Genomic DNA, 20,038 nt, shown 5'->3' with positions numbered 1-20,038 from the left:
AAGGACTTAGAACTGCTAGATGACCAGGAATATTCTGGTGTACAAGAGTACGTAATAACACACAAATGACAGGAACAAAGGTTAAGACCCTCCCATCAGATGGATGCCTCTACCAAGAGTCACACAAGCCACAGAGGCTTCAGGAAGCATCAGAGCTAATGCAGATAAATCAGCAATTAAGGTTCACAAGGTCACTTTCACTTCAAGCACCCTTCCCCTGCCTTCATCACTGCAACTTTGCACTCTGGAGCGAAGGGCAGATTCTGACACATCCCTGTCTCACACATTCCCATGGCAGAGGTGGATGCTGCCCAAGAGCCAGAGCTGCACTGGCCCAGCTTGCACCAGCCAGCATCCACACAGGAGCTCCCCCACCCTGCACTGCTCCCGGCGTGTCCTTAGGGCTATGTCCTATACTTGAGGTTGGTTTTGGTTTTTTCTCCTTTTAATTGTAGAGACAGGATGGCCAAGAAGGGTACATCCTCTCAAAGCTCACAGCACAGCATGCTCCATGCAATTTACCAAAGGGGGAAAACAGGTAGTATTTTTGAGTGTGAGTGAAGCTGCTCCAAAAACTATATAAAAGGCCATGAATCTTTTGCAGGAGACACTAGGGCTGAATTCAAGTTTTGGATTTCTTTTTAAATTGTGTTTTATATACACTTTTGAACAGGCAGTTAAGTAATTGATGCAGGAGACTTCTCTTTTCCCAATCCAAGATCACAGAGAAAAACGAGTTTTCATCCTTGTTTTCATCTACTTATAGACATAATGATTTGAAAGCTTTTTTCTTTCTTTGCTGGCTAAAGACTGGACAACCATGACTCTCAGGAGAAAGAAGTCCTCACTCTTTGGGTCACATATCTGGAGGGAACAAGGCATCTCCCTGGCTTGCCCAGGGCTCCTCAGCAAATGCCAGGAGGGGGTACAGCTGCAGCACTGCTACTCTTCATTATTTCCAAGCAGCAAAGCAAAATCCTCCACACGATTTGGGTTTTATTCTCTCTTTCTTCCATAACTAACAAGCACTGGTGACTCCACAGACCCATGCACAGCTCAGCTGCCTCCCCCAGTGACACTGGGGACATCCTCTCTCGAAACAGAGCATCATCGTCAATGTCATTCTGCTCAAAACCATCACTCTGTCACAGCTATCCCTAAGGCACTTCCCTTTTGTGTTCACCTGAAATAACAAGCAGCAGCAACTTTTCTCCTTAAATAGCTCATTCTATTGGCACAGTGTTAAGACACCCCCTCTAACACCAGCTAAATGTCCATGTCTTCTGTATCCATCAATAGTTCTCCAGAGTACCAGCACAGCAAAGTGTTTTGTATAATCCATTCCCCACAGTTACGGCTTTTAGTGATGCATTTTACCTAATGGCTATTGCCAGAGGCTTTAAAACACCGGGAAGTGGTGGACAGCATTGCCTGGGGTCTCTAAACAGTGTGAAAGCTGTGTGAGTATGTAAATTACAGATTTCAGGTGTCACTGCTTTATAAAGAACAGTGACTCTAATCAAATTAGGGTTGATCCCGGACACCCCAGAGACCCAGAACAAGGAGCACTATTTCAACTGCACATCTACAGCCTTTGCAGCATCTGTCAACACTGGAGTAAACAATGAAATAAATCTGTGATGTTCCACACCTAAGGAAAATGTGCCTTTGCATTTCTGACTGTTGCAAACATAGTTTAGATGTACCTGTCTCTCAGAGTAGACTTAAATTTCAAAATTAATAAATTGTGCATTGTTTTCCACACAACACCACAGCTATAACCTCTTAAAACACAGCAGAAACAAGCCAATTGTAAAAGAGGGGATTTCTCCCCCTCTGCTTGCATACACACTGTGTACATGTTACAGGCACTTGCTGAAGGTGCCATTTCTTCATGCACTTAACAGGTCCTGTGATCTACTTTGCTGTGAAAAATTCTAAACTGTGCTCGTCTCTATCATACAACAGAAAACTGTTAAACAGTGTTTCCACTACAGGGCACTTTGAGGGGTTTCCATATCTCTACAGTGCTCAATTACACAGAGGAAAAGTGAAACATATGGACATATGGAAACTCCAGCATACCAAGACACAGATTTCTGCTGGAGCCTTCCATCTCTCTACATTACCTCCGGCACATTTGCCAGCCAGCCTGCAGATGCTGAAGCTCAGATTCTCCCAGTCACCCCAAAAGCATGTCTGCATGCTCCAGTGCTTCTTACCATCACTTTAAGTTTGCAAAAAGTTCAAATGGAAATAACTTTACATCAAAAATATGAACCTATCTTCCAGTAAATACTTTAGCATTTCTTCACTTTTCTGCATTAAGTTTAAACCGAAAGCCCCCAGAAATCTCACAACCACCCAGTAAGAGTAAATTATTCATTACTGTTGTGAACAGTGACAGAAACACAAATCTCCCAAAATACAACTTCATGGAGAGCCCAGCATGCTATCAGACCTCAGTGGTCAAGGCAACAGAATTTTAAAAAGACTCAAAAGACTTTTTCTCCAGTGAAGACATCATACACTTAAAATTTTATAAGTGTGCTAGTAGACTCATCACAGTCAGAGGTATTTGGACTAATAAGAGCTGCATAATTAACTTGCTCTATCAATTTTGTTCTGCAATGATCTCACATCTAATTGATGTAAGCACTATCTTTTTTGACTGATTGTCTATGAGCTGATGATGCATTGTCACCTGCTGTCCTACTATTGTGCTGCCACACAGCACATGTTTCCAATATAGATAGAAAAGAGACTCTAACAGCAAGAGGTCTGAACTCAGAAACCAGCCAGTGTAACCAAGATTATCTGTAAATAAATCCATACCATCCTTGAACTTCCAACCTCTCTGCATACCACTCTTCATAGGAAGGCTCTGCTGTGCACATCTGCACATACAAAGCAATGCAAGAAAGCATATCTCTGTAACTCTGCTTTTATGGGGGAGGAGAGGGGGAAAGAGTTTGGCTGTGTCCAAACACTGCAGCCAATAGAACCCTATGCAGGGGACAGCTCTCCCTTCCTAGCACTGGCAAGATTTCCATTTCCTACTACCTCTGTATAACTAAATCCCTAACAAATTTCCTGACTGAGCCTTGCAGAGCTCCAAGCTGCTCTCCAACAGCCTCAATCCTCCTCCTTGCCCTGCCCAGATGCTCCCCACCTAAGCCAAACACACAGTATCAAGAGGGCTGGCCAAGATTTCCACCAAACTTGCCTTTAGGAAAAACACAACATTATTCCCTGTAATTATGGAGAAAACAGAGGATGAGGTCACAATACTGGGCAGGGAATCAGTACCCAGCAAGGCTCATGGAGACAAAGGAAGAGTTGACTCTGCAGGAGATAGATGCTTCATTGGCATTGACTTACTGTGTTATCTCCCCACTATGGAAAAGGGCAGAGACCTTCAGAGACCACTTTTCCTCCTGCTGCCCTCTTCCCCAAAGAGAAAGGCTGTGTCAGAGCCACCTTCTCCTGAGGTGTCACATGAGCTGACCCGAACACCAGGACAGAACTGGGCTATCCAGCTGCACTACTCTTGACAGCCCCAAGCGTGTCGTACCAGCATAGGGATATCCTTTGGGATAAGGAACTACAGATCTTTCCATTATTGATTTGACTTTTAGGGCTAATAGCAAATGCAGGTTTAGAGCTCCACATACTGAGTTTTATGAGGCTTAATGTTACAGCAAGCAGCGAATTAACCAGGGGGATGGGTCAGATTGAGGAGAACTGAAAAGAAATTACACTTCTACAAACTGAATTTCTTCAAAGCTAAGAGAAGTCAAAAGGTGTATGAGGATGAGAAATCAGTATTTGAACTGTCAAGCTGGCAGCACAAAAGAGACTACAGCAGATCCCTCCCTACAAAGCACACAGAAATTTCAGCTCAAATCTAACCCAAGACAATGAAATCCAGCACACACTCTACCATGCAAATTTCTTTCCCTCCCAACCATAAGTCTCAAAAACCATCCCCAGTGCCATCCTGTTTTATAGAACATACACCTGTTCTACAAGCAAATGGAGGATTATCTTTGCTACCTCAACTCTGTGCTGAATTTTATTGAGCAATGTTTCTATAAGTTCCTGCTGGAGGGCTGATGTTCATTCAAACAGTGTAAACTGCATCTGACATGCTGGCGTTGGTGAGCAAAGCAACTCAAGCGAAAATCCACCACTGCCCTGAGCTGTATTACATGGAGACTGGGGTCTCATACATCTTCATAACTATACAGGTGACAACAGGACAGCAGGATTTGCTGGGCACAGCAGAGGTAGGCTGGAGACCCTATTGGCTGGGGATAATTGCCCCAGCTTCCTCATGCACAAAGCTCCAGGAAAGGGAAAAAAAAGGGAATTGTATTGTTTTTCATCGTGGAAACAGCAGCACATCTGATACCCTTTAGCAGCAGTAGCACTAGAACTTTGGCAGAAGCAGCTCTTTCTACCATCAATAACCATTAATCCAAGATGGTAATTGAAACTGCGCCTATGTAAACTTCATTATTCTACTCTATGGCTGAGGTTCCTTCTTAAATACATATTAAAATTTAATAAATAAGCTTTTTGGACTCAACTGTTTACCCACTGTTTTCCTTACTATTAGACAATACCTACATGCAAAATACATGGAAAAAAGGGTACAGGAAGAGTGCAGACAAATATTTGATGTGAAGAGATTGGCCCCACTTTGCTCAGCTCACAGTATACCTAGCAAACATACAGAACAAAAGAATAATTATTCCCCAAGTACCAGATGAACAAAACACTTCCTTCAGATCATCACATTTATTTTAGCACCTGACAAGTTTACAGCTAAATTTGTCTCTTTTTCACATCAAATTATTTGTAGATACCACCTATAACATTACCTACAGAAACAAAGTACTACTTGGACAACCCCAGGAAGACTGATGCCAAGAGCTGAATTTCCTTAGTTTCACTTGCAGAGAATAGTTTGGACATGCAAAGCAGTATCAGTGGTTCCTGCAACACCTGCATAGTCTCTGGATAAAAAAACTATATGAAGTATGTGCTATAGCATTGAGGCACATCCTCCGTAGTTCAGAAAGTTTAAAATGCTTTTGCTCCACCCTGTACTTCCCAGTGGCAATGCTGAAAAGGAAAGTTTGGGTCAATCAACTTATGCATCAACCCCTGCCCTGTCATACCTCACCATCCCTTGAGGGATGATGTATCTGCATAGCTTCACCATGGACAAAGCATTATCAAAGTCAGATGAGTTAAGGTATGCTGCAGGCTTAGCCAACATATGCAAGCAATCAATACATGAAATTTCAAGGGAAGGTTCCAATTACATTTCATACACTGCTAGCAAAGACTTTTACCAGCAAATCAGCAAGCTCCAGTACTTGCAGGTGATCATAGGTTAGAAATCCAACTATCTGCTTTCCCCAAGCAACTATCTGGAAGTGCTGATGGACAAAATCCAAAATACCAAAGGGGGAGTTTCTTGCATAGCAGCTGCTGGAGTGAGCTACCAAGGAAATCCCAGCTCTTGACAATTTTCAGCAGCAGAAATATACTGTCCTACTGGGACCAGTGAAGATCCTCTCAATAAACACTACAAACTCTCATCTTAATTTCAGTATAGAAGACAGAGTACCAGGGCACTACAGGTATAATTAGTCAGCAACCCAGTTGTTTCAACTAAAGAAAGAAATGAAATTAAGGCAGTGAGTGGAATTACATTAAGAAAACAAAACCAGCTTCATATCCACCTTTTACACAATGGTATTTTGAATTAAGAAACGTCCTTTAGATGTGCTTAAAGGAAGTTTCTTCATGTGGAAGTACATGAACACATCCACATACTGTGACTTTTTCAAAATGTCACCACTATGAAGCTCAGCAATGATTAACAACAAAGTGTAATTCAAAAAACAATAACTACTAAATTTGCATTTACACCTAAGTTCCATGCAACTGAGACAGATAATGGCTAGCAAAAGAAGCTGCCAACAGGGCATTTTTACCCCTTCCTTCAAACTGTGGGAAGTAGTTTTGCAGTATAAGGCACAGTTCATCATTTGTGTGTATCAGGAAAGGACAGAGAAAGAAGCACTCAGCTGAAGGTCTAACACTGAAGACAGAAGAGTACGTGTCTTAGCTCCCTCCCAAAATCTCCCAATATAAATCCTTTCTCAGGGTTGGTTTTCCATTTAGACAAAGGACATGCTCTCCAGACACCACTGCTAGCTCAGTCCTTCTGACTGCAAAAACAGCTCCCTTTCCAAAATAATGAGCATCAATTGTATTTTCTACAATCCGGTAATTTGTTCCACTAAGACATTTTCAGGACCAGCTTCCTCTAAACAGCAAAAAAAAAATGGGGCCTTCTCAACAATCAAACTACAATAAACTGCTTGCTAGAAAACCATACCCTCTTAAATTTATCTTATGCATATTTAATATACTATTTTGAAGAAAAAAAGCTTCAAGTTAGAAACAGAGCATTTAACTTGATTAACTAGAAGTTGACAAATTCTAGGACCTGCATATCATTACTTATATTCAGTATTAACACTGTGTCTTGACTGAAGGGCAGAACAAGGAAGACATCTTCAGCAAACAGTCTGATATTTTAACATTAATATCTAATCAGAAAGTTTATATCCATAAATAACCATATATATATACAGCACATTATCTAATACATGTGTTTTGAAATATATCAAGGCTAAACCATTGCTCAAGATAATGATGCAAAGCATTGACTTAAAGCGTGCATTATTTACAAGAACAAGCACCAGCTTCAGAATTTTGAGCTCAATTTTCACTAGATACAATCTAAATTGCATTAAAAGCACATATATTGTGCTAACCAATAAAACAATTTTTCAGGAACATTCTTTTTAACCTGCCTTTTTTATATATCTATAAAATACATTCATGTAAAAAAAGTATATTCTGCTGATGAGATAGTAAAAATAAGTAAATCCAGACTGCATTTGAATGAATTTTCAATATGAAGTATATAAAATTATGCTGCCTCTATAGCCTAGAGGAAAAAGGAAAAAAAATATAACACCAGAGAATTAGGTATTTCACTGACTTTATTTTTTCCTAAACAGAAGTAGATTTCACAATAAAACACAATTCTGCACTGCTGTCTGGCAACTCTAATCTGGAATGAAGTTTGCAAAAAAACAGGCTAGTTCTTCTTTAAAAATGTTTTACAGGAAGGAATCCTGTTAAACCACCAGTCATCCTTCTAGCAGAGGATACATTATTAACCAAAAAGTACAAATAGCAGCATAATGTTCAAACCTCTAGATCACATGAACTCATCATCCCTCCACCCGCTTTAAATCAAACTGTAATCCAAACTAATTAAAAACTAAACCCAGGGCTGAGAAGAGAGCTTTTGTTTTGAAGAGAGCTGAGAAGCTTCATTAACCTCTTCTCTTCTACCAGCTTTCCACAACACAAAATTACTCCTATGCACTGAAAGCCCCTTGCACCCACACAGAGTCAGGGACTGCAGCCTTAACAAGAAAGTGCTTTTTTGGCAGAAGGAGGATGCAGGTACACTTTACACCATTACCCTCATCTCCAGAAGTCATGGGACAACAGGCACCCAAACTGTGATCCTAAACTCTGCCAACTTATAGTTTCAAATGCAATGCAGAAATACACAGACTAGATGTTTTTGTTTCTTTCAGGAACTATTCCACATGCATCAGTCTCACAGGAAGGCAGGTTGTGCCCAGAGCATCAACACACCCTGAGCTCCACAGAACAGGCATCACACCAGCAGGCTGGAGCACCTGGGAGCACTGGGTTCCCCAGCAGTGCCCATCTGTCTGAGGAGCAGTAAAACCACAAACCCGCTTTTCATCCTGTCACTTTCCCCACCTCTTACCATGTGTCCATCAACCTCCAGCTCACAGAAATCATTCCAATTCAGAGACTGATTTATTAAAGTCAGCACAGTCCTCTTCTACACGTACACACAAAACTTTTTTACAAATGCCTAAAATGAATTTACAACATTGCCATTACTATAATGCCACAGGTATCACAGCAGTATGTGTGGGGCTTTACAAGATAACAAGAATGAAAGCTAGGCTTGTAAGAAAACAATCCAAACTCAAGGTACTTCTACAATCAGAAGTCCATTCTCCTCTTCTAAAGAACAATTACACAGATACAATAAGTCACCTCAAAGACAGAGCATGAGGCCTGTAGAGTAAATCTGTATTCTGGTCCCATACAGTGAGTAAATTCAAACAGCCATGTTAGCAAGAGCATATGAAAATGAACTGCTTTCTAGTATCTCGTATTTTGCAGTTTTAATGTCAATAAATTTGGATTCATTCAGAGCCAACAGATCACTCAGACTGATTTAGAACAAGTTTTTCCTCTTGTGTTAAATTAAGTAAATTTGGGAGTTTTCCCCTTCCTGGAAAAACACCCAGAAACCCATGTTTTAGAATTTGAAGTATTAAATAATTCTCCATTACTGGAAGTGTCAAAAGATTTTGAGATGGGAATCAATTAGGCTAATGATCTCCTGCAATGCTCACATTACAGCCAAGAATTACCCAGCTCTGTTGGCCACTGTTATCATGGCTCAACAGCCAATCTCGAGCTTCTACTGAACTATTTATTTGGAGAACCTAGACACTAATGGGATGGAATTTAGTATTTTTTTACATATATGTGTATATATATAAAAGGCCCAAGTCAAAAAAAGTGAAAACACCAAGTGCAGAGTCTGAGCAGCTCAGCAAGCCCAGGGAGCACAGCCAGACCTACAGCAACACCTCTCCTTTCACCAACTCCTTATAATTCCTTACTCTGTAGGATCAGTTATTCCAGCACCCAGGGAAACAGTATCTTAACCAGACCACCACAATTTCCTGACATTTAATCTAGAATAGCCACACCAGAGATTTCTCTGTGCTTAAAAAGTTTTCTTGAATTAGCTTGAAAATTAAGTTCTTCATCCCAAAAGGACAATTTATCCACAAGTGACCAGCAGGATCCCCAAAGTTTATGGATTCAAGGTCATGAAATTCATAGTTTCTCTGAAAAACAGCTGATAAAACACAGACCAGGTCTGCAAGCAAAAATATCCTTCAAATCCCCTCCTCTTCAGCAATGCTCAGCCTGAAAAAAAAAACAGTTAAGAATAAGATACCACAAGGGTATAATCCTGCATCTCCCATATCACATGTCTGTGAAGCAGTAGGAGTTGCCCACCCTCTCCCTAGATGACTAACTCTGCAAATATTTCACTGGGATATTTGGAAAGCAAAGTGCATAACAACAGTCTTAAATTTATCCATTTCACAGCATCTGCCGAAAACACAGAATTAATCCACTGGCTGGGAAGCACAACCATCTGGATCACTTCTTCAACCAGTGACCTCCCTGCCTCTGGCTCTGGCAGGCTGCTCCAGACCCTGGGAATGCAGGTGCACGAACAACTGAGATAAACCCAAGCAGCACCGCCACTGAAGAGCACTGCCCCAGCCCTCACCTCTCAGCGCACTGGTCCCTCCTTTAGCCCAGCACCCACAGCACTTGGTTTAACTTCTGCAAAGAGCTAAAACCTCTAACTTTTGCTTCCAGTGAATCACGGGGAGTGACTCCCCACCACCACACCAAGCACATGCTGACACTGGCACTGAGCAAGAGCAGCAGGGGCTGGCAGCCAGAACAAGACCTCCCCCAGCATCAACAGCCCTTACAGTCCCTTGGCTGTAACGCTGAAAAACAAGATAGCAATGACGTGGGACAGTCAAAGCCTGAAGCACTACTAGAAGGACACTGGGGAAAGGGAGGGGAATGTTTTAATAAACTTTTCAACTTCAGCAAGTCTAAAGCATGCTGTGATAAAATTGGTAACTACAAATTCTTAGGTGAAAAGCTGCTAAAGCCACCACATCTTTGATCTACTAAGTCCCTTAAAAAATTGCATCAACTGCTAATTACCTCCTGTAAACATGTTTCCTGTGTTCTCTCTGCAAATTGTCTTGCTTCAACTATCAATTTAGCTTTTCCTGTAGCTTTCTTCTTTCCTTTTCTTCTAAATTGATCTCTTTCTCTTACTTAAGTATTTCTAAGCAACAGCAATGTCACCTTTTCACCTTTTCTTCAATGAACAGTTTGAGCTTTAAATCACTCACTAAAATGCTTCCCAAACTTGAATTATTCTTTAAGATTTTACCAAAAACACTCAAAATTGAATGCTTTTAGAAACTTGGACATTAACAGGGGACATGTCTATTCCTACAGCAAACACATCACTACCAAATGCTGACATCATCACCTTAGTATGTTCAGACAATGCTTTTCCCATCTTTAAAACTCAAGGACTTTTTAAGCCTTTTAAGCACAAAATCAGTGACAATTGTCTTAAAAGTCAAATAATCAGATACAGGGAGTAATACCGTTTCAGAGCACCAGTAAATACAACTCAAAGCAGGGTAGAAGTAGCAGAAAAAGAAAAGTGACGTACAACAACATGAAAAACTCTGGCTTTCATATCTGAGGGTTAAGTTGCAATTAAGGAACTTAACACCTATGTCTGAGGGTTAAGTTGCAATTAAGCAAAGATCTTCACAAAAAATTTCCAACTCTCCACTTTTACTTTTATCACCCTATCACTCTAATCACAGCCTTTTGCTCCTCCTTATACTCAAAATAAACCACAAGAAAACTCAGAGTAAACATAACATCAGATAAAACATATGAGATTTTTTTGCTGCCTCCACTACAAGTAAACAAGAGAGATGCCATTTATGAAAGTATAAAGGAACCCAAGGATGGTAAAGGAAAAATATAAAATATGCATTTACACATAAATATTTTACATGGGTGAGATAAGGCCTTTACAGTCAAACTGGGGGTGTTTTCAGGCATGATTTATTACATTTCATGCAACCTGCAGAAGGTTTTCTATTTCATATAAATCCCTGAAGTACCATCTTTATGAATGCAAGCAAAACATATCCCTTCATGTCAATTTTATTTGCCTTAAATTCTGGGTTTGGACACTTTCAAGTCAAAATCAATGTTATACTTAATACACTCTGCAAAAAACAAACAGACCTTTCTTCATGACTGCTAATAGTAACTTTTATAAACTTTAACATATGAAGTTGGGCTTAATGAAGTCCTAATAATTGATTTTCATAACTGAAGCTGACACTGCTCAAGGATGATTCCACTTCAGAAGAGACTCCTGCCCGTTTGCGCAGCAGGGCAGTCAGTACAAGCTTTCTCCATAAATTACACAAAATGGGAATTGCTGTGTTTCCTAAAAGCTCTTTCTCCGAGAGGACCACCACTGCAGCACCAGGCATTATTCCCCCCATCGACAGCGTTCTGGGGGATTTGTAAAAAGCTTCTCTTTAGATCATGGGTCTGCAGTGAATCAGTGACTAAGCAGAACTAAGCCAACCACGCAGGCTTTTCCACCACCCTAAAACCCCTTTCCTCTCCCACTCTTCTTGCCTCATGTCCTTAGGCAGAAGCTGAGCAGCTCAGCCTCCCACCGCCAAGCTCCGCGCACGCTGCCCGCCGGTCACAACGCAACAAGGGTGACAGGCACCTGTCCTGTGCTGGTGGCAGCAAACATCCTCCCAGCAGCAAAGAAAAGCGTGCCCTGCATTGCAAATTTGTACTACGAACGTTTACAAATCTGCCAGAGGAACAGGATACTGGGTCACAAAGCAGGTCACCTGAAAACTCAGCGTTATGCAAAACATGAGCTGTATGCCTTCAAAAGTCATCCAAATTACTTTATTTTTACATAGGAACAATTCTCCCGGGGAGAAAATAAAAAAAATCACCTTGTTAAAACAATGCAGGCTGCTTAAAAAAATTTTAATCCGTTTCAGGTCCACTGAAGTAAGCTACAGTCTTACTTTCAATACAATAGATCTGTGGGCCAGAAGCACTGCAGTGCAGGAAGATCTGTATTTATAGCATCCAAAGGACAAATATCCAACTATAACATACTGAGCATCCCACCTGGAAATGTCAGTTGTCTCTGACACCTCCCATATTTTAGAAGCTTTGTTTTACAGCACAGGTTGAGCCAAGAAGGGCTCACCAAGCTGCAGCAGCGCTGGCAGGCATGTGCTTTGTATCTGCCTGCAGACACAAGGAGTATCTGCAGTTACTGGCCATGTAGGCAGGACTCAGATATTTATACATCTGCATCACGGAAGAGTTTGAGCTGAGATAGGCAAAGTGAAGACAAGAACGCTTGAGTTGTGTCAACACATCCATTCACAGCATGGCAAACACCACCCTGCAAAGCGGAGAGGGCTGCTGTGGCAAGGCGCCCACCGGCACAGTCAGCAGCAGCCATGCACACTCCCTCCAGTGACTCCAGAATGAGCACCCTGGAACTGGCACCAGCACCACCTGACTGCATGGTGTGGGGTTGGTTTGTTTATTTAACAGAGAACAGGTTGCCTGTCTTTTGCTGAAGCCTCCATCATTCACTCCCATGCAGGGGAAGGTTAATGATGATGAATAAGATCCTTTCCAAACTGTGTGCCAGGCACAAAGCAAGAAAACATCAGCAGAGCAGGAAAACACGACTATGCTTAGCAATGGAATCTTCCCAAAAGCTCTTCCCCACACACCCAGATCTGCAGCTGTGGGAGGGCTTTGCTAGAACTACACTGTTTTTCTGAGGACTGCAGGCAGAGAGCACAGAGGCATGCAGGACCTCCTTTGCTCCTCCAGACCCTGCTATAGAGTGCAGGGTAGACCTGTGATGGGCATGCTCCTTCCACAGAGCCCAGCTGGTCACTGAACCCAACAGCAACAATACAGAGTCCCCAGGAGCATACACTGGAGAGCCACTTTGAATGACTTCTGACAATGCTGACATACTTCCTTACACATTTTAAAATATGTAAAGCATAAACACTTAATTCAGTCTTATTTGAAATATCCTTCAGTAGTGCTGTTCCACTCCTGCTGAGAAAGCTTCTTGCACTGTATTCAAGACATGATGTATCTCCTATTATTTATATCACCTGATGTCCATTCAGTGTTTTTGCAATTCATTACATAAAGATAACTACTAATTTGTCAACAGTACAGATATTTTAAGATATTGACAAGAAAGGCTTCCTTTGCAAGCAAGGACAGTTTATTTCAGCAAGTATCAATACTGTTTCAAGCTCTGCTGTAAAAATCAAAACTGACCCAAAAATGTGCATCCTAACCCAGCTCACTAAATTCCATGGAACATGCTGAAATCCACAGCTGTTTATAGCTGCAGTATTATACATTTGACAGTTTTATTTGTGTAAGAGTTTATGCTTTCATTATGTTCTGTCACTTGCTACATGGAATTTGTGTTTAAGAGGATTCCACTGTATCATATCTAAGAGGTTTACAACAAAATCCAAATAGCTGAACTCATGGATACACCACGTCACTAGATTTAAGGGTTCACAGTAACTCCTACATTAGCCATCATTTTCTGAGTAGATTCATCTACAAACAATACACAATGTTACAGAAAAGTTACCTTCAAACTGATTAAATGAAAAATCAATACACAGTATTATTACACCTGCCTCCCCAGCCTTCTGCCATATATAAAAACTGTAAGAAAACCAGTTTTCGCATATTTATTCTCAGGTCTTAAAAAAGAACACAGAGGCACATTTCCTTCCAAGCCCACCAGTTAATTAAGCGTGCCAGGAGCAGAACAAGCGGCAGAACTACAGTTGCCAGTAAAACCATGTAAACAACTAGTGACTGAGGAGCCAAGAACTAGAGTAAACAAGACTCACAATACAGACAGGATCTCCTGCACACGCTACCATGCATGCTATTTAAATTTTATAAAAAGGGAGGGGGGCAGAAAATAGGCTAAATATGGAACATGTCGAGTGTAGCACGGCTCACAGGCTATGGCAAACCAAACTACATGGTTGCATCTAGTAAATTTACTCCATGTGGCTAGGGAGTCTTTTCTACCATTGTACACAGATCCTCCTCATGAGGCTTCTCCTACCAATGCAGCAGCTGACAAAAGCCAACATCTTCAGCAGTACATAGAGAGATTATGTCCAGTCACCCTCACTCAGTCATCCCAACTGCAAGTATCTCTTCCTTGGGAAAGCGTATTTATGTATGGCCTGTAACTTTTGGGGTTCTTTTCCCCCCAACTGACCTTATCATGCATTCTGCTGCTAAATTAAACAGCTCTCCACTAGAAATTCCCCACTACTGCAGATACTTGCATGCTGGCAGTAACTTCATTATTTCTGAGCCTTCTCAGAAATAAGGCACCAAGAGTGAGTCCAGAAGCTCAGGCAAGACAGGCTCTACAGACCTCAATACCATACTGCCCTTCTTTAAAACCCTTTCAGATTTTTAACACATTTTCCAAGAGAAAGTACAAAAACTCCACAGCATTAAAAGCATGCACTCTTTCAGGTAACACCACCACCTCTTTTCAACTGCATCTGTCTCACAGTTCTCACAGGAGGCAATCAGGGCTGTCAAGGCAAAGATGCAGGCTCAGCTGACAGCTCACCATCTTCCTGCTCCAATGGACTAAGTGCTGTGCCTTGCACCACTCCCCAGGCTGTGATCGTGCTCCACTCTCTGCAAATCCACTTGACAGAAACCTTCTCTTAACTACAGTTGATTTCAGTAACAAGTTATTTCATTCATCTGTGATCTGTGGTGGAAAAGTCAAACCAAGCTTATGTCACAGCTTGTGTTAATTTCCACTAATGAGAATCCCAACAGTTGCAACAAATGGTCCCATCCATAAACTGAGAAATAAAATGTTGGAATTACTTCCATGAAAACAATCTTCAAAGGATTAGAGAAAGTAAGTCTGCAATCCACAAAGTAAAGGCTGTCCTCCAGCAGACAGAAGTTTCACTCAAGAACATGGACACACGTCAGTACCACAAGGGACATCAAAATATTAGAGAAGCAGCGGAAGTTGAAATTTCATTATTCACCTTTGTGACTGCAGAGATGCTTGGAACAGTATGGAAAACTTTTCTATTTAACTAGGAAGGACCAGTCAATCTCTACCATGAGGGAGATCCTACCATAAAGCATAAAACAGATGTTGGACATTATGTTCTGGGCTTAACAAGCATGCAATCTCCAGGGATCTCTCTAAGGGAAGGAGAGGTAGCAACTTGTGTCTCCAGGCAGTAAGTCTTTTATTTGACCTTCACCTATGCAGCTCCTCATTGCCTTCAGCCAGGACACACAGCTGACTCACGTTTCCCAGCACATGGCTGCCATGGAATTCCGTGTCAAAGTCAGAGCCCTGGACCACAGCAAGTTACATGACTGCCATCTCTAAAGAAGTACCCATCTATTTCACCTCTTCACCTTCTCCACTGTCTCACCACACAGAAGGACCAGCTGAGCTGGAGCCTACACCAAGAAGCTGCAGCAGGTCACAAAATATGCAGCACTGTTCGGTCCAGCTGCGAGGCGCAACGCTGTGAGGAACAATGATGCTAACGAGAACCTGGACAAACCAAAGTTCACCCACGATTTGCTGCCTGCTCAAGTGTGACCATAAAATGAAACTCTCACACATCAAAAGACTGACCTTATTGTGCACTGTGTTGGACTAAATGAGGTATGAGGAAAGTAAAATCTGTTCCACAGAGGTGGGAGATGTAGGCTAAGTATAGACCAAGAAAGTGCTGGTTTCTTACTGCACCTCTGTGCAAGGAGTAAATAGCCTCAGTATGCTAGCTAGCACTCATGATCTTCACTAGTGAACTTTTACCCACTTCAGCTGATCGGAGCTGCATTACAAAACAAAATACTCCTAGAAAAGGTGTGGATCTGTAAAAGTCAGCCACTTCAGTGTTATTAAATATTCATAAGGCAAGATTCAGTGGATGAGACTGTTCACGTACTCCAAATGTGCAATATGTATGGCAATTGGGATTTGGCACACTAAATGCAAGGCTCCAGCAAATTTTTGCACTTTTTCAAATTCCATCCTCAGAAACTGTGTATAAAGTTTAAGACACAGAAACAGCAATAAAGCGAGTAACTGAATTTGCAGAGCAGTATATCTGATCTAACCCTCATGTCAAAGGCACAGGCTTTCCAAAGCATATTCTGTTTAGTCTGAAGCTTCCCCACATTACTTTTATGCCTTTAATTTGCTCTATATTGTTATATTTAAGCAAAGTCAAGATCTGATGATTATGGGAAAAAAGCTCAGAGTGAAGCCTGAAAATTTTTTAAAGAATTTTGTCCTGGTTCACATGTGGGTAGGGATCTCGATGACAAGCTTACCTGCATTACCAATGCTTGATTTAGCTGTCAGAAGCCTGCTGTTTCTTCCTCCTGCATTCTTCTTACAGCATAATCATCTAAAAAGCCTTTTAAATACTCACCTATTGATCTGCTCCATTCATGTATTTCATTAATGACATACTTGTAAAAATTTTTCACTTTTACAAATAAACAGGCATCTGCCATTTTAAAGTACCAGTACCAAATTTCCTGGAGTATACAGCCTAATTCAGGGGTTTTGCCGAGCCCTTTTAGAGTGCTATTTCACATTCAAGAATTACAGGTTTCTTGTATCAATCCCAAAACTGGGTCACCTAAAAGCACTTATGAAGCATTTAGCAAGCACTACCAAGCAGAATTACAACCAACCCATGCTGTTTCATGGGTAATTGAAACAGCTAGGTAGCTTAAACATATAACATTTCATCAGACTGTTGTTGAAAAGACATTAATACTCATTTTTCCTTCAGTGGTCATGTCATTTCTTCCCCTTTACTTCATCTTCATAAATCCACTAGAGACTAAATGCAGAAGAGTGGATTTAATCAAATAGCCAGTGATGCACAATTAACTTTTCTCTGTGTCACTTCATGATTTAGCGACATGATGCTGTGAGTGGCAGAAGTGCAAAAGAGAGAGAATGTGGAACCGGGTGGGGGGGAGTTGTTTTGTTTTAAATAAAGACAAAAAATTTCTCACCTCAGCAATAAATACAGCAGCTGAGGCTCCAGTTTGTTAAACTGTTTTCACAACAATTCTTTCTGTAATACAAATCACTACCAAGGTGTTACCCAGACTTGTTTATGGTACTTCTAAATGCTGATACAAATGAATACGAGAAATGATTCAATAACCCCTTTTGTCAAGGTTACGCTGCAGAACAGATAATTTCTTCGTGCTCCTCAACGAAATATTGGCATGAGACATCAGTCCAAGCAGGGAATCTTCTCCCGTTAACACCAAGACTTCTCCAGCTTATCTTCCTCTTCCAAGCACTTCAAATTGGTTTTCAAAAAGATTTTGTTCAAATTTTAGGTGGATTTATAGAGCCTCAGTTTTTTAAAAAAGTGTGTGCAGAGCACACACTTGAAAGATTTAGGAAAGGTGACATTTGCCTCTCACAAAATTCTGTTTCATACAACATGATGGCAGCTACTGCCATCAACAGAAATCTGGGAGTTGTCATGCACCTTTTCTTGACATTTGAGAGTCACCTGGTGGCTGACAATAAAATGCTGATTTATGATCTGTAGACTTATATTTATTGGAGGGCAAAACTCCCCTTAGGCAGACATTGAGACAGCACAGCATACTTGTAATCTTCTGTAGTCTCCTGAGAAAGCATATTCTAGAAGTTGCAAAGGCAAATCTGTGTAGGCTTGGCACTCTCATATGCAATTTTCATTTAAACTAAGATTACAAAAGATAATAAAAAGCCATTTTAAAAACTTGGTGTTTTCCCTAACAAAATGGATGCCACTTTATTACAGAAACTACACTTTTTCTGTGGTTTTAAGAAGAAAATGAAGAACAAATGCCTGCTGAGTTTCCCATCACTTCAGTGTCCTTCTAAGAAAACTGAGTTATTGATAAAACAGATGTGCTGATTTTGGCTTGCATAGACTTTATTTTCTTCACAGTAGCTAGGATTGGCAGTGTTTTGGATTTGTGCCATCTTGACAATTTGGGGGTGTTTCAGTTATTGCTGAGCAGGGCAATGACCAGTGTCATCACCTTGTCTGCATCTCACATCACCCCACCAGTGAGGGGGCTGGGGATGCACAAAGAGTTGGGAGGGGACACAGCCACTGACCCCACTGACCACTGGGATATTCCATGCTCAACCTATAAAGCTGAGGGAAGAAGGAAAGCAGGGTGTTTGGACTGACAATGTCTGTCTTCACAAGTCACAGTTATGCATGACACAGCCCTGCTGAACACCAGCCTGCCCACAGGAAGGGGTGAAGGAATTCCCTGTTCTGTTTGCATGTACAGCTTCTGCATCACCTATCAAACCCTCTTTATCTCAACCCATGAATTTTCTCACTTTAACTCTTCCAGTTCTCCTCCTATCCCTCCACAAGGAAGTGAGCAAGCAGGTCTGTGGGGCTGAGCTGCCAGCTGGAGTTAAAGCACAACAGCAGAACTGACAGCAGGATTTGCACCACTGGAAAATTTTACTGTGCTTCTGAGCAAAGAAATGTCTTCTCATTGTAATAAAAAGCTTTCAGGTGTGAATGTTTAAAAGGATGCTGTGAAAAGTTGTATAATTGGTAAGTATTTTCAGGAAAAAAAGTCCACCTCAAAATATTAAATTCTGTCTCTGGAAACTGAATATACAATCTAAGTGAAATTTTCCATGGTAGTGATTTTGCAATTTCATAATAAGGATCATTTAAATCTATAGAAATATCCTTTTTTTCTGAAAGAAGAAGTCTGCTACATGTAAAAATTATTGACTCGATGCAACCTACCTAAATTACACAATTAAAGTCAAATGCCTCTTAAACAGAGCTAAAATAATGTGAGTGGCCTTTTTTCAACTTTAAACCAACTTAAATGGCAAAGCTCAGTTGAATTCTTCAGAACTGCAGTTTCTTAGGTCAGTGCTGTGACCAGATTGAGTTCTGCTTTCCATGCCATGTCAGAGCTTGTTCCTACACCCCACAAGCCCTTTACTCCATACACTGATACACCCCCTGGACTGCACATCTCATCCAGATAACAAACTGAACTGCCCTGTGATCTAGTAGATCCTTTCACCATTTCCTCTCCAACCTCTCAGAAACCTCAGTGGACACCAGGAATGAAGATACCTCTCTCCCTATTTCTTCTGTCCCCCAGATCTTCAGCTTCAGGTGGACTCAGGAAGGAGTCCATAGCAGAGGTGACCTGAGCTGAACGCAGGCGGGAGGGCAGATGATGTAGACAGACAAGAGAGGAAGATGAGAGGGATAACAGCAAGAAGAACTGAAAGATGTAGTGAGAGCCACTAAAAAAAAGTTCAATATTGAAGAATTTCATTACCACTGAGCTGCTCAACAAACAACTGAGTACCACACTGACCCAAGTGGAACATGATTTATTATCATCTGATACTATGACTGTAAACACTAGGAGACAGCACGTTACCTACATTACAAGTTCACTAAAAAACCTTAAAATGCAGCTGTAGACCAGAAAGAACAATGCTTCTTCTTGATCAAAAAGTCAGTACAGGTGACTTGGTTGCAACACCCAAGTAGCAAGAGGTTGAAGTCCACCACATACAGGAGAGAACATCAAGTAAAACCATAACTAGATGCTGAAGCTAGTTCAGATGACAACAGAAAAAAACAAGTTTTGCCTTTCTAATGCTCTCAGTAGTAGATTAACTAACTGAACAGGATTTTCTTCCTCTCAACAACTTCAGCTACATATCCTTTAGGAAATTTTGCATTAATAAAATTAGCATTAACACCCCAGAGCAGATGAAATATATTGGTTTGCAATAGTCAGAAAAATCAGATAAAGCATCTAACACCACCATTCCACCTTAAAGCCCATGGTTGAAGGATAAGAATCAACTAATACTATTAGTTACTCTTTGTTCACCATGAACTGTGAATGGCTCCGATTCAACCCTGATGACAACCTGCACAGGATTTAGTGTATTTACTTGTAGAAGAACTATAGTTTTTCCTCTAAACTTAGTTTCCCTGCAAATCAAGAATTACAAAGCATT

The 20,038-nt window shown here is 41.1% G+C and overlaps 1 protein-coding gene across 19 annotated transcripts in view; it reads right to left on the bottom strand.

Moving 5' to 3' along the window:
• PTPRF (protein tyrosine phosphatase receptor type F) overlaps positions 1-20,038 on the bottom strand; it is a 378,264-nt gene that overhangs the window by 320,205 nt on the left and 38,021 nt on the right. Inside the window, exon 1 of one of the 19 annotated variants that reach the window (XM_039711437.1) lies at positions 14,561-14,594. The exons of the other annotated variants lie outside the window; for them this stretch is intronic. The gene's annotated coding sequence lies outside the window, so the exon portion shown is untranslated. Of the gene's footprint in view, positions 1-14,560; positions 14,595-20,038 lie in introns of those variants that run through there. 19 annotated transcript variants of the gene reach the window in all.

Source organism: Passer montanus, unplaced genomic scaffold (assembly GCF_014805655.1).
Source record: "Passer montanus isolate IOZ18808 unplaced genomic scaffold, ASM1480565v1 scaffold25, whole genome shotgun sequence".
Lineage (NCBI taxonomy): Eukaryota > Metazoa > Chordata > Aves > Passeriformes > Passeridae > Passer > Passer montanus.
The sequence above is the reverse complement of the archived record's forward strand: the minus strand, read 5'-3'. Positions and strand labels throughout refer to the sequence as shown.